This window comes from Aedes albopictus, chromosome 1 (genome assembly GCF_035046485.1).
Source record: "Aedes albopictus strain Foshan chromosome 1, AalbF5, whole genome shotgun sequence".
NCBI lineage: Eukaryota > Metazoa > Arthropoda > Insecta > Diptera > Culicidae > Aedes > Aedes albopictus.
The window spans coordinates 138557005-138570896 of record NC_085136.1 but is presented as its reverse complement, the minus strand read 5'-3'; positions in this window follow the sequence as shown (position 1 = coordinate 138570896).

Below are 13892 nucleotides of genomic sequence, written 5' to 3'. Positions count from 1 at the left end.
TGTCAATCAAATGCCTCTCTCTCTCTCTCTCACCCAACACACAAGAGTACCCGTCGAGCATCGATACTCATGTAAACTGATACACGCTATCAATCCCCTAATTCGACCAAACAAGGACCCCCAAAACACAGTCGAAACACTCGACATTGAAGTATCTCGTATTGTCAACGACGACGACCCGTTTTCCACGGTTCGGATCGGAATGGTTTAGATTTCAATGTGTTCCCCATGGTGAGTCCCGGTGGTGAGGGACATGACGCGACGACGGCGATGGGGGAGCCATGATGAAAATTTCAATTAGCTTCCCCCGTCGTGTGCGTATGTCACCCACCCGTTTTCGGTTTCGGGATCAGGAAAATTATAACGATAACAACGCCGAAGCGTAACTACTCTAAATTGCCTCCCAGCCGTACGAGCATGGGCTGGGCTCATACGCACCACGTATGAGTTTTTAATTGAAGTAAATTACTAAAAACACGTGATGTTCACCTATGGTCCCCTGCAGGTTTTAAGGGGGTTGGCGGCAGCTTCCACTTCTATAATTCCATGGTCATTGGAGACAATTTTAGGCGTGCAATTATCCGATAAAACAGACCGGAATTAAATTAATTCGATACAACAGAAGCGGTCATATGCTGGACTATTTGTTCGCGAGTTAGTTCGGAATTCTTGATTAGTATTTCGTCGCAATTCCTTGAAACCTTTTACGAATGTCCTTTTGAAGAAAAGTGTAATTGAGTTTTGCTTGCCAGCAGCAATGACCTTAGGAGTATTTTTTCTCTAAGGTATACCATAGTATACCACCTATTATAGGAATCCCATATAACATGGGACACTTATGCATAGAACGGCAGTATAGGTATGGTTTTGTACCTAAGAATGGGTATGAGCTATAATCAACCGGATGATTGATGGAAGAACTTGTCCTACCTACTGCTACGGATACGATTGACATCTACAATCATCTGCCGGGCACGCGAATCAACAACTTTTACTGGTGGGTCAATCCCAGCAATTTTATCAATGATTGCTGCCGCAATAGGACGCAAACAGTGAAGTACTGCAAACAGCGTGGGTTTAATGATTCCTTGCCTAATTTGATGCTGTTTGAGCAAAAGTTTGGGTAACTGTGTTGTTGAAGTTGCAAGAAATAAATAATACAACAACACAGTTACCCAAACTTTTGCTCAAACAGCATCAAATTAGGCAAGAAATCATATAACCCAAGCTGTTTGCACCATTTCATTGCAGAAACGGAGAACTGATCATCTCACCATACAAAAATCCAGCTCACTACTTACAATCTAGTACTTCACTGATTGCTTCCTATTCGAGCATTCAAACGTTTTGGTATCTTCCCTCACCAGACAATCGTCCTTGGCGTATGATGTACGCCAGAAATCATGCCTTTAGAATCCATGTGGTTATGTCTGGTTCCTTTTCTAAAAATGTGGAAGTAAACCTTGAATCTCCTTGTAGAGTTCAAGATCTACTGCCATAAAACATCAAAATCAGATATCATGCTTACTATCACTGGCGGTTCCCGTTTACTCATTTCAACGAATAAACTACATCAACATGCACATCTGTTCAGTAAATCCAGCTTTCACCTGTTTTTAAAACCTTGAATCAACCCCCACGCAAAAAAAACAACATCATTCCACGATTAGAGCGTGATAATTGACGATTTGACGAGCGTAGCTAATCGACCCCAATCGATTGGTCGCATCCTGGCGCGACAACAACATTATCAAATCAGCTAGTGTCGTCCGCCCGACGCCGGACAGTCAAGTCAGTTAGTGCTGCAATTTCGCATACCTAGATGGCACTCATTTGGTGCGGGAGTGGAAGGACACTGACGAGGACGCGACACGGAGCGACAGCAACAAATCATGCAAATCAAAATGCTGCGGCTGCCTCCGGCTGGTCGGCCGTACCGGCCGTGCCAGTGGGTGTGTTTATGTGCGGTGTTGTCCATGATTTGACCACAGAAGTAATTGATTGGCTTGGATTAGGCTCTCAATTAAAGCGATTACGATTGGTCGATAGTTTGCGACACGTACATGGCAGGATGGTGATTGTTTGTGTGCATGTTTTTGGATTGATATGGATGAGGTATGTATGAGAATATGGTTATCGTTGTTGCGCGGGAATTTGATTTCACCTTGCAGATTTTTCGGACGTTTTTGAAGGTGAACAACATCATCGAAAGCTTCAGGATCAAAACTGTTATTTGTCTTGATCAGCGATGATAAACCATTTAATTTTAAGAGATTATATATATAAAAAATGCGGAAACGTTTGAATTTTTGTAATAATTCCAGGAGGAATTCAAAGAGGAGTTCCAGAAGGAATTCCATGAAGAAATCTGGAAGAAATTTCAGGATGAAATAAGAAAGAAAATTTCTGGAGAAAATGAAGGAGGAATTCCTGAAGGCATTCTAGGAAGAACTTTTGAAGGAATTCCTGGAACATTTCTACAAGGAATTCTTAGAGGAATTCCAGAAATAATTCTTAGAGAAATTCCAGGGAAATCCCTAGAGGATTTCCAGGATGAAATGAAGGAGAAATTTCTGGAAGAATTCAAGAAGGCATTCCAGATGGGATTCCAGGAAAAATTGCAGCAGGAATTCAGTAGCAATTCCTGGAGGAATATCAGGTGCAATTCTAGAAGGAATCCCTGCAGGAAATGGAAGAACAATTCCTGCAGGAAATGAAGGAGGAATTCCTGAAGGCGTTCTAGGAATTCCAGGAGGAAATGAAGGAGGAATTCCAGGAGGAATACATAGAGGAATTCCAGAAAGAATTGAAGGAGGAATTCCTGGAGAAAATGAAGAAATAATTGCTGGAGAAATTCCAGGAGGAATGCCTAGAAGAATTCCAGCAGGAATTTAAGCAGGCATTCCAGGAAGAATTCCATGAGGAATTCCAGGAGGAATTTCAGGAGCAATTCCTGGAGAAATTTCAGAAGCAATTTCTGGAGAAATTCCAGGGTGGAATAAAAGAGGAACTCCAGGAGGACATGAAGGGGGAATTCCTGGCGCAATTCTAGGAGGAATATCTAGGTGAATTCCAAAAAGAATTCTTAGGGGAATTCCAGGGGGAATTCAAGCAGGCATTCCAGGTGGAACTACAGGTAGAATTCCAGGAGGAATTCAACGAGGAATTTCAATACAAATTCCAGGACGAAATATAGGAGGAATTCTTGGAGGAAATGAAAGAGGAATTCCTGAAGACATTTTAGAAGAAAATTCTGGAGATATTCCTGGAGCATATCCAGGAGGAATTCTTAAAGGAATTCCAGAAAGAATTCTTAGAGGAATTTCTGGATATTATAAGGAGGAATTCCAGGATGAAATGTAGGAGGAATTCCTGGAGGAAATTTAGAAGGAATTCCGGGAGGCATACTAGGAAGAATTCCGGGAGGCATACTAGGAGGAATATCTGGAGAATTTCAGATCCAGGACGACTTCCTGGAGGAATTCCAGGAAGAATTCCTGAATAAATTCCAAGAAAAAATCCTCGAAGAATTCCAGGAAAAAAATCCAGGAGGAATTCATGAAGAAGTTCCAGGAGAAATTTATGGAGAAACACTAGAAGGAATTCATGGAGAAATTCCAGGAGCAATTTTAGGATCAATTTCTGGGGATATTCCTTGAGGAATTCCAGGAGGATTCCAGGATGAATTTCAAGAGAAATTCCAGGATGAATTTTGTGAGGAATACCTGGAAGAATTTCAGGAGGAAAACCTAGAGGAATATCAAGAGGAATTTCCCTAAAGAAATTCCAGGATGAATTTCTAGAGGAATTCCTGGAAGGACTACAGGAGGAATTCCAGGAAGAATTCCAGAAGGAGTTCCCAAAGGAATTAATTCCAGGAGGAATTCCTGAAGGAATTCCAGGAGAAATTCCTGAAGGAATATCAGGTGCAATTCTAAACGGAATTCCAGGATGAAATGAAGGAGGAATTCCTGCATGAAATGAAAGAGTAATTCCTGGAGGCGTTCTAGGAGGAATTCCAGGTGGAAATGAAGGAGGAATTCCAGGAAGAATACCTAGAGGAATTCCAGAAAGAATTGAAGGAGGGATTCCTGGAGAAAATAAAGAAATAATTCCTGGAGAAATTCCAGAAGAATGCCTAGAGGAATTCCAGAAAAAAATCCAGGAGGAATTCAATCAGACATTCCAGGAAGAATTCCATGAGGAACTCCAGGAGAAATTTCAGGAGCAATTCCTGGAGTAATTTCAGAAGCAATTTCTGGAGGAATTCCAGGATGGAATAAAGAAGGAATTCCAGGAGGAAATGAAGGGGGAATACTTGGAGGAATTCCTGGCGCAATCTGGAGGAATATCTAGAGGAATTCAAAAAAGAATTCCTGGGGGAATTCCAGGAGGAATTCAAGCTGCATTCCAGATGGAACTCCAGGTAGAATTCCAGGATGAATTCCACGAGGAATTCCTGGAGGAAATGAAGAGGAATTCCTAAAGGCATTTTAGAAGAAAATTCTGGAGATATTCCTGGAGCATTTCCAGTAGGAATTCTTAAAGGAATTCCAGAAAGAATTCTTAGAGGAATTCCAGGAGGAATTTCAGGATAGAATAAAGGAGGAATTCCAGGATGAAATGAAGGAGGAAATCCTGGAGGAAATGAAGGAGGAATTCCTGGAGTAATACTTGGAGCAAATACCTAGAGAAATTCTTTGAGGAACTCCAGGAGGAATTTCAAGAGGAATTTCTGGAGGAATTTCTGGAGAATTTCAGAAGGAATTCCTGGAGAATTTCAGATCCAGGAAGACTTCCTGGAGGAATTCCAGGAAAAATTCCTGAATAAATTCCAAGAAAAAATCCTCTAAGAATTCTAGGAAAAAATCAAGGAAGAATTCATGGAGAAATTCTAGGATCAATTTCTGGGGTAATTCCTTGAGGAATTCCAGGAGCATTCCAGGAGAAATTTCAAGAGAAATTCCAGGATGGATTTTTGTGGGGAATACCTGGAAGAATTTCAGGAGGAAAATCTAGAGGAATATCGGCACTGAACGCTATGGGTTCGGTTGCGTACATACTCCCGCCCGTATTGCTGCCAGGATTCCCAGCTTTACCTCGATCGCCAGCGACGTTTAGTATGGCTCATCCGTCGATCGCACAGCAGATTGATCCACCCCACTAAAGTTCAGTAGCCAAAAATGGTTGGGTGTCGAGGCTTCGTGCTCTTCGCTTACCACAGGCAAATATGTCAGTGGGCGTGAATTGACAAGCGATTCTACACCTACGCAAGGACGGTAGCCAAAGCTTCATCGTTGGGATTTCTATCCGTTAGTAAACAGCTATGCCCTTTCTTAACGGAGCGCCCGAGCCTCTCCCACACGCCACCCAAGTGAGGGGCGCGAATGGGGGGTGAAACTTCCACTGGGTCCTTTGGTTGGTTATGATGGAAGCCAACGTTGACAGACCGTATTTCTTCGTCCAATTCAGTCCAGTACTTCTTGGGAATTTGTACCCTGCCTGGTCCGAATAGATTTCCTGGGGAGCTCCTCGCCTTGCGGTAAACTTGCGTATAGCTCGCTTGCAGGAATCCGTAATTAACGAAGCCGCAACCTAAAAATGGACGGCCTTAGTCGTCCGGCAAGTAAACAAGGCCACCACCCGTCCAACACGAACTGTCAATGGCCCGAAATGGTCCAATCCTACGAAATTAAAAGCTTTCACGTAGGGGGTGATCCGGGCCACCGGTAGCGATCCCATTTTCCGAACCTGAAGCACTACTCGGTACACCGAGCACCAACTGCAGCGTTTCGTAGCTTTCCGAACGACTTCTCCCATATCCGGAACGTGGTACTGTTGCCGCATTTTTTTTCACCACGGTTCAACCGTTTGCGTAGCCATATTTCCGGTGATACCAGTGGTCCGTACCGTGGTGTTTTCTTGGATTGATGCTCGGGAACTTCGTACCGTACGGAATGTACGGCGCTGCTGCTATTCGTCTATTCTTCCGCATGAGGTCTCCTTCGCCGACAGGCTGTAGATATGGCTGGTTACTCTTTTCCACAGTTGACTGCTGGCCTTCGGGAACGGACAGATTTTTGCGTAGTGTACGGATCTCGTCAGGAAAACCTCTGCTTGCACCAACTCCTTCCTCGATAGAGCTTCCACGTGGATCACACAACCGGCTTTTTTTCGCTGACCGTTGTTGTAGAACCGACGAAGATACGCCATCGCTCTGAGCAGCTGAGCAGCGCTCCCACTTGGAGAACCGTTGAAACTGCACTATAAGCTGGATCGAATTGACGTGGACGCTCTGCAACTCTTCGGTCGCACAATCATCCTCAAATCCCAGAATCTTCCACGGGCCACTGACTTTTGCCCTCGTACAAGAATGCCAGTCCTTTGAACCAGCGGTGACTCTCAACGTAGTTGGGACTCTTTCCCTATTTGGTAACTTCATCCGCCACATTCTGCCTGAAGTTCCAAACGAGGTATAGAGGGTTGTTTCAAGGGAGCTACTTTTGTCTTCTCTACAATAGAGCAACATCTAACCTCCCCGTTATCGACGACTCTGAAGTAGGCGAAGCATACGCACTCTCACTTGCATCGACGAAAACGTGTAATTCCAGTGATTTGTAGGCTTCCTTGCTGTATCCTGGGAAGTCGCACCTAGGGATCTTCACTCTATCCGGTGACCGCAGCACCTACAACTACTGTTGCCACCGAGAAACGATTTCAACGGGGATACGTTCGTCCCAGTCGACCTTTGCCCTTCCAAACTTCCTGAGTAATTACTTTTCTTAAATGACGAAAGATGCCACGAGCCCCAGAGGGTCTAGCAGACTCATTACCAGCCATAAAATCTCTCGCTTGGTAGGGACGACACGGCTGTGTCAAAAAGACGCTCCAAATCGCTACGAAAGGTCGTCGTGCACCTGAACATGTCCTCGTCGGGCAGCCAGACCATTCCCAGGATGCGTTCCTGTTGGCTGCCTTTGTCCATCACGAAGCTTTTCTCTGCTTAGACATTCTGTTCTCTGATTCGTTCAAGCCCGACATTGTCGACGCTATCCAAGCAGTTGTCGACGAAATGGTTTTCCTTGATCGCATTGGCTGCTCCTGGGAACTCCTCTAAGGAGTGTATCGGAAATTGACTATAAACATTCAGGATGCTCTATCTCGAAGCATGTTTGGTCTTATCATTTCGGTTCTTCTATCAAATCTTCACAATACAGTCAAGTTTAGAACAGCCTGATAAAAAATGAAAAATGTTTAGCATTATTGAAAATATTGTAGAATGAATACATCTCACAAATTAAAGTTTTGAACAAATTATTGTTTTTTAAAGATTTTTCAGCGTTTCAATAACCTGTAGCGAATAAAACTTGTACGGCGAAAAATCCAAAAAATATTAATTATTGTTACAGTTATGTACACATAACATATCACCGAACACCAACTTAAAAAAAATATTTATGATCGAAAACCCCTAAACATTTAAAAAATGACCTATCCTAAAAAAACACTAATTTTTTGTCGAACTTTGACAGTCTGTTTTAAATATCTTCAAAGGTTATACAATTCCGTTCTCTACTAAAGCTACCACGCCGTTGAGTTTAAAAACATTTCCACTTAAAAAAAAAATTGAATCATCAATTTGATGTATTTTTTATTTGCGTAATCGTGCTTTGAATGAGCATCAAAAAATAGGGTCCCTGAAAAATGACCTTTTTTCATTTTTAAGAATTGCGCTAAAATGGAATCGAATTTTTTCTTGAAAAAAATTTTTTACCTATATTATCAGCAATCTGGGAAAGAATATATTTGCGCTAATATATTTTAAAAAATAAAAAAAAATCATTTTTTCCGCAATTTCAAATTTTTAAGAGGTGTCCAAAATTTGAAGATCATGCGTTTAAACTTTGAGATTGATGACCATGTAAAATAATTATTTTTACAAAAGCAAAAGTGCCATTCCTTTTTCTGAGGATTTATATAGTACCTCCAAAAAAAAAATTATTTATAACCTGAATAAATTATGTTTTATGATGTTTTGAACATATATAGTTAATTTCCGATACAGTCCTTACGTGATCGGCGGCGTTGACATTCTTGGCATATTGGATAGTGCACGGCGAGCACGTAGAACCAAAAACGACCACATCCATCACAAAAACCTGCATCGGCTTTGCTGGGTTGTCTCTCCACAGCAACTTCTGTGCTGTGCTGATCTGCGGCAGGTGCATCCCACACTACGCGCAGTGTATCGGGTTTTCTTGGGTTTACGACCACCCCTAAAGGTAGGTACCAGACGCGTTTGGGATCAGATTCTTCCAATTCCTGTTGTGTGGCTTTACGGGCGTAACCTGTCGCCTGATAATCGGCTATAAGCTGCCTCATTTTTTCATTAAGTTCTGGTAACTTGGTGAGGGATGTTCAAGGCATTTTAGATGTATTAGAATTGTTTTTTTTTGAAGAAAATTGGGTATTTTTCATACGCCCTTTTCAAATTAAATATACTTAAATTGAATCGATTATAGTAGTATTGTTATCCATCTCGCTTCATACTCCAGTACTAAAAACTGCTGACAGTTTCCAGAATGTTTGCAGCTTTCTTTACAGACCCTTTTATACCTTCTTTCCGGTTAGCTGCTTCGACTCTGTTGGCGTCGGCCCTAAAGGAGTTCAAAAACGCTTTGTTCCTCGGCTTGTTGCGAAATTCCTGGTTCTTCTCAGTCGGATGATTCCCGCTTACCCCGTACACAGAATAAATCCATTTGCTGAACATGTTGATCTTATTCAACGTCCTCTGATGCCTTGCTCAATCGAGACCATTGAGCAGTGCCACGTCTCGTTTGTACTACTTGCTACCGAAGGCGTCAATTGTACTGCACAGGTTCCGCATCGCGAACGCATGTTTGATCAGATCATGTTCTCCTCATCCCTATAGCCGCACATTTTGATTGTATTCTCTATCTAATGTTGACAAAAACATCGGTCACTCATCTGGATTTCCGCTGAATCTCGGCAAATCTCGCGAAACAACTTACCGGGCAGCGATTTGTAACGGTGATAATTCCACTTGCTATAGAGATGATCTTACTACTTGATTTCTCGTGATTTGACAGCTCTGACAGCTCATCAATCTCGAAGCAGCTTTTAGGTAGTCTGCATCGTTCCAACTACTTGTTCGCCTATCTCTGCTTCTCCTTCGCCTTCATGCGTATTTACGTGGGCTTCTTTGTCTGCAGATTTTCCAATTTCGCGCTCGTGTTACGGGTATAAATATTTGTTACAATAATGAGACAACATAATTCTTTAATGTGTTCTAAATGTAACATTCGGAATTCTTTGCGTTGCATGTTTTTTATTTGATTTGTACGCCTAATTTTAATACACATTTATAGGGTTCTGGCAGAATAGTGACCCATCCATGAAGTGCAATCCTATTTTGATTTCCAACTTTCAGGTTATTTCGTTCAGCGGATAAATACTAGAGATGTAAACCTTTCCCTGACACGGACTTCAAGTTATAGAGCTCTAGTAAATGGAACCCGAAACGGGATGCCCGATTAGGATTAGTTTTTCTAGACAAAATCAAGCTATGAACACAGCAACAAATGCTGTGAACTAAAAAGAAAACTGCTTTCTAAAATACAATTCCAGGATGACTGATGGACCCAAACTTATACATGAAACCTCGTCTGTGATCGGAAGATGTAATCCATCTGGATAACAGGGAACATTTATGTTTTGTGTCGTGTTGTGTTAATTTGTAATGTCGCTTATTTGTACATTTGTAATGTTCCATGTTTTGTGATGTATTAGTACTTTGTAGTAATTAATTTCTTTTATTTTTGTAGCATTGCACCCAACGTGGAGATTTAACAATTGTAGGGTTCCGTTCCATGTTTACTTTTTGTAACACTCGACATGTTCTGAATCACCACCACAAATACGCATCATGGTGTCAAAATTTCGATTATTATCGAACTTTCATGTACCTCGAATTTTTCTGCATAAAATGTCAGAATTTCAGCTAAACAGTGAATGGAAAGTTTGAAAATATTCCATCGGCGAAATTTTGATTAAGCTGAGTTTTTAGCACTTTTCCATACTGAAATTCAATGACAGTAGGTATTCATTGCCTAAAATACGTCCCATACAAAATGTATGGAGAAATGTTCATGATGATTTTTTTTTTCTTTTATATATATTAACGAGATTTTCAGCCCTGGGCTAGTTCATCTCGGGACCCACGCTTTACTTCCCTTCCGAAGGAAGAACTCACATTTTGCGGGTTTGTCGGGAGTGGGATTCGATCCCAGGTCCTCGGCATGAAATATTTTCTAGTCTTCCGATTATGAATATATAGTCCAAATACTAGTCATTTTCGAAGCAAAAAAACAAGGGACATGAAAGTTCGATAATAATCGAGATTTTGACACCGTGCGCATTTAGATATTCTTTTCGACCTCTTCGGTCATTCCTACGGTCAATGATGCCAATCATCATCCGAGTTACGCTGGACCATAAGGCTGTTATCCGTCTTATAACAGACACGATAAATGCTAGGTTCATTCGAGATTACGGTCATTTTTATCGAGTGGAGGTTTACTATTCGTGCCGAAGGGGTTGGCTAGGAGGAATTCGTTATCTTCGGATGATGATAACAGGACTTATTAATATTTTACCTGCTGTTTGTGAGTTTACTTCGGACATCCTTCCGCAGTAGATAGCCGTGCTCGTCGTAACGATTTCAGCACCGTATTTCCAAAAACGTCAGGCATCACTGCAGTAGCGAACGTCGGCTTTCGAATAAGTACTGTAAAAAGTAGCTGTACTGAGACAGCTGCAGAGATGACGAACAACTGTGATACGTACAGCATCTAACAGTGTTCCAAAGTTCAAGTCAACTTGAACACTTTGAACACTTAGTAAAATGCAACACAATATTAATAACAAAAAACACGGTTTGTATAGTGTTTCTTGAATACACGAAGTGTAATGTGCTTTCAGTTATTAGTTTTTGAAAATTTTTATTTTCAAATAAATTTCATTGTACGTTGTTCGACATAAAAACATTCGATATAAAAGCAATCCCGAAAAAATGTATCAAAACGTGCTGTAAAACATGAATAAAATTTCCATGATTAACGCCTAATTAGCATGCCCAGTATCACTCCGTTCATGGAAAATATATTCATTCCGCCAGAATGCATGTCAGCATAGAAAAAAGGGCATTCGAAATTCCTGCCCTCCGCACAATTGACACAATCCTATCCATTCCTGTCACCAGTGCAGTTTCCACTGACTACTGGAAAAGCCCTTTTCACAGATCGGCGCGAGAACCGCGCCAATCGCGCTGACCCTGCAGAAAAACATTATAACTAATCGAAATGTAAAGTTTTAAATAATTGCCATATAAAATTCATAATGGCAATAAGCCGCATCGAATTTATAAATAAATAAAAAATGCACCACCGCAATGCAACCAACCAACCGACCATTTGGAATCCCTTCGAAATCACGGGGTCCATACCGCCACCACAGCCACTGTGGTCAGTTCCGCGCGCGTCCATCGCATCGACACGGTGGCGTGATGAAATTCTAGGCTGAAAACAGACGGTCGGAAAATCGCCCCTCGGGACCCGAGAACGACGACGACGACACGGTGTATAAATCATATAATTAAATTATTTATGCTGACACGAGTTTACATGACATTTTTTCATATTTGGTCACCTTTGTACTTTGGGCTTGCGCGCGCGTGGCTCCTCTGGCTACTGGCACTGGCTGGATGCTGAGGTATGAAAATTTCAATAATTCCACCACGTGTGAGTGCAAGCCTCCTTCCTTCCTCTGTGGTTTTCATTGAATTTAAATCACTAACCAAAACCAACCACGTTGGCGCACAGCGGGATGAACAGGAAGCTCATAACTGAAAAAAGTCTACGTTGAAAAACAATGAAAATAGTTATTTTTACATTACTTTCCTAACATTCTACCTAATGTCGGGTGAATAATAAACCTCGTTTTTGAAGCGAATAACATAGAAGAAAATACGACTCGATACAATCGGCAAAGACCCACGCGAGGAAATAAGGACTACGATTGCAAACTTGGAACATGGAATTGTAAGTCACTTTGGATGCGACAACGTGAATCGGGTGGCAGCCGATCAACTCAAGGATGTGTATGTTGAGAGTTAAGGACCGTTTCTTCAACTACAGCATCGTCAAGAAGCGTTCTACGCGCAGCTAGAGCAAACATACGATGGTTGCTCGTCGCGTGACGTGAAAATCGTTGTCGGCGACATGAACGCACAGGTAGGAAGGGAGGAAATGTACTAACCGATAATCGGGCGAAATAGCCTGCACTCCGTATCGAATAATTACGGCCAGCGATGTGTTAAATTTGCAGCCTCCCGTGGTATGGCAGTCCGAAGCACCTTCTGCCCACCTGGAGACCACCCGACCATCAAACAGAAAACCAAATCGACCACGTTCTAATCGACGGTAAATTCTTCTCGGATATAACCAATGTCCGCACTTACCGACGGAAGAGCGGCTTGGCATAGCTATGTACTCTTGAAGATGGCTGGAGGGACATCCGATCCGCCATAGGTATGTAGTACATCGGCTTCAGCACTAGGCTTCGCGACTCCGAATCACAGAAACGACTAGTACGAGGGCGAATGTGAACAGTTAAAAAACGAGAATGCTGCAACACCGTTCGAGAGCGAATGAGGCACGTTACAGACAGGCGCGGAACAGGCAGAACTCAGTCTTCCGGATGAAGAAGCGCCAGCAGAAAGAACGAGATCACGAAGCGATGGAAGAGCTGTACCGCGCTAAGGACACACGGAAGTTCTACGGGAACCTGAACCGCTCGCGCAGAAGCTTTGTGCCACAAGCCGACATGTGCCGTGGCATTCACGGGAATCTTCTCACGAGCGAGCGTGAGGTGGTCGAGAGGTGGCGGCAGCATTACGATGAGCACCTCAATGGCGACGTCGCAACCACCGAAGGTGGCGTGGTAATAGATCTAGGAGTACGTGCACAGGACGAAAGACATCCGGCCACTGACCTCCAAGAGATTCAGGAGGAGGTTGGCCGGTTGAAATACAACAAAGCCGCTGGAGCAGATGAACTACCAAGCGAGCTTATAAAATACGGTGAAGACTGAAGATGCACTGGTGAGAGCACTACACTGGGTCATTACCATGATTTGGGAGAAGGAAGTATTACAGGAGGAATGGATGGAAGGTACCGTGTGTGTCCCCATCTACAAAAAGGGTGATAAGTTGGATTGCGGGAACTATCGCGCGATCTTACTAATGAGCGCCGCCTACAAAATACTCTCTCAAATGTTATGCCACCCAATGCCACCGTCTATTACCGATTGCAAGAGAGTTCGTGGGGCAATATCAGGCTGGATTCATGAATGACACGCTACATCGGATCAGATGTTCGCCATCCGCCAGGTGTTGCAGAAATGCCACGAATACAACGTGCCCACACATCACTTTTTGATCGATTTCAAATCGGCGTATGATACAATCGATCAAGAACAGCTATGGCAGATTATGCACGAATACGGATTCCCGGACAAACTGATACGATTGATCAAGGCGACGATGGATCGAGTGATGTGTGTAATTCGAGTATCAGGGACACTCGATTCTCGCAAAGGGTAACGGCAAGGTGATCTCGCCTTTCGCATTTACTGTTCAACATTGCTTTAGATGGTGTAATTAGGAGAGCGGGGATAAACACGAGTGAAACGATTGTCACGAAGTCCGTTCAGCTGCTTGATTTCGCTGATGATATTGATACTATGGCTCGTAAATTTGAGATGATGGCGGAAACGTACATCCGACTGAAGAATGAATCCAGGCGAATCAGATT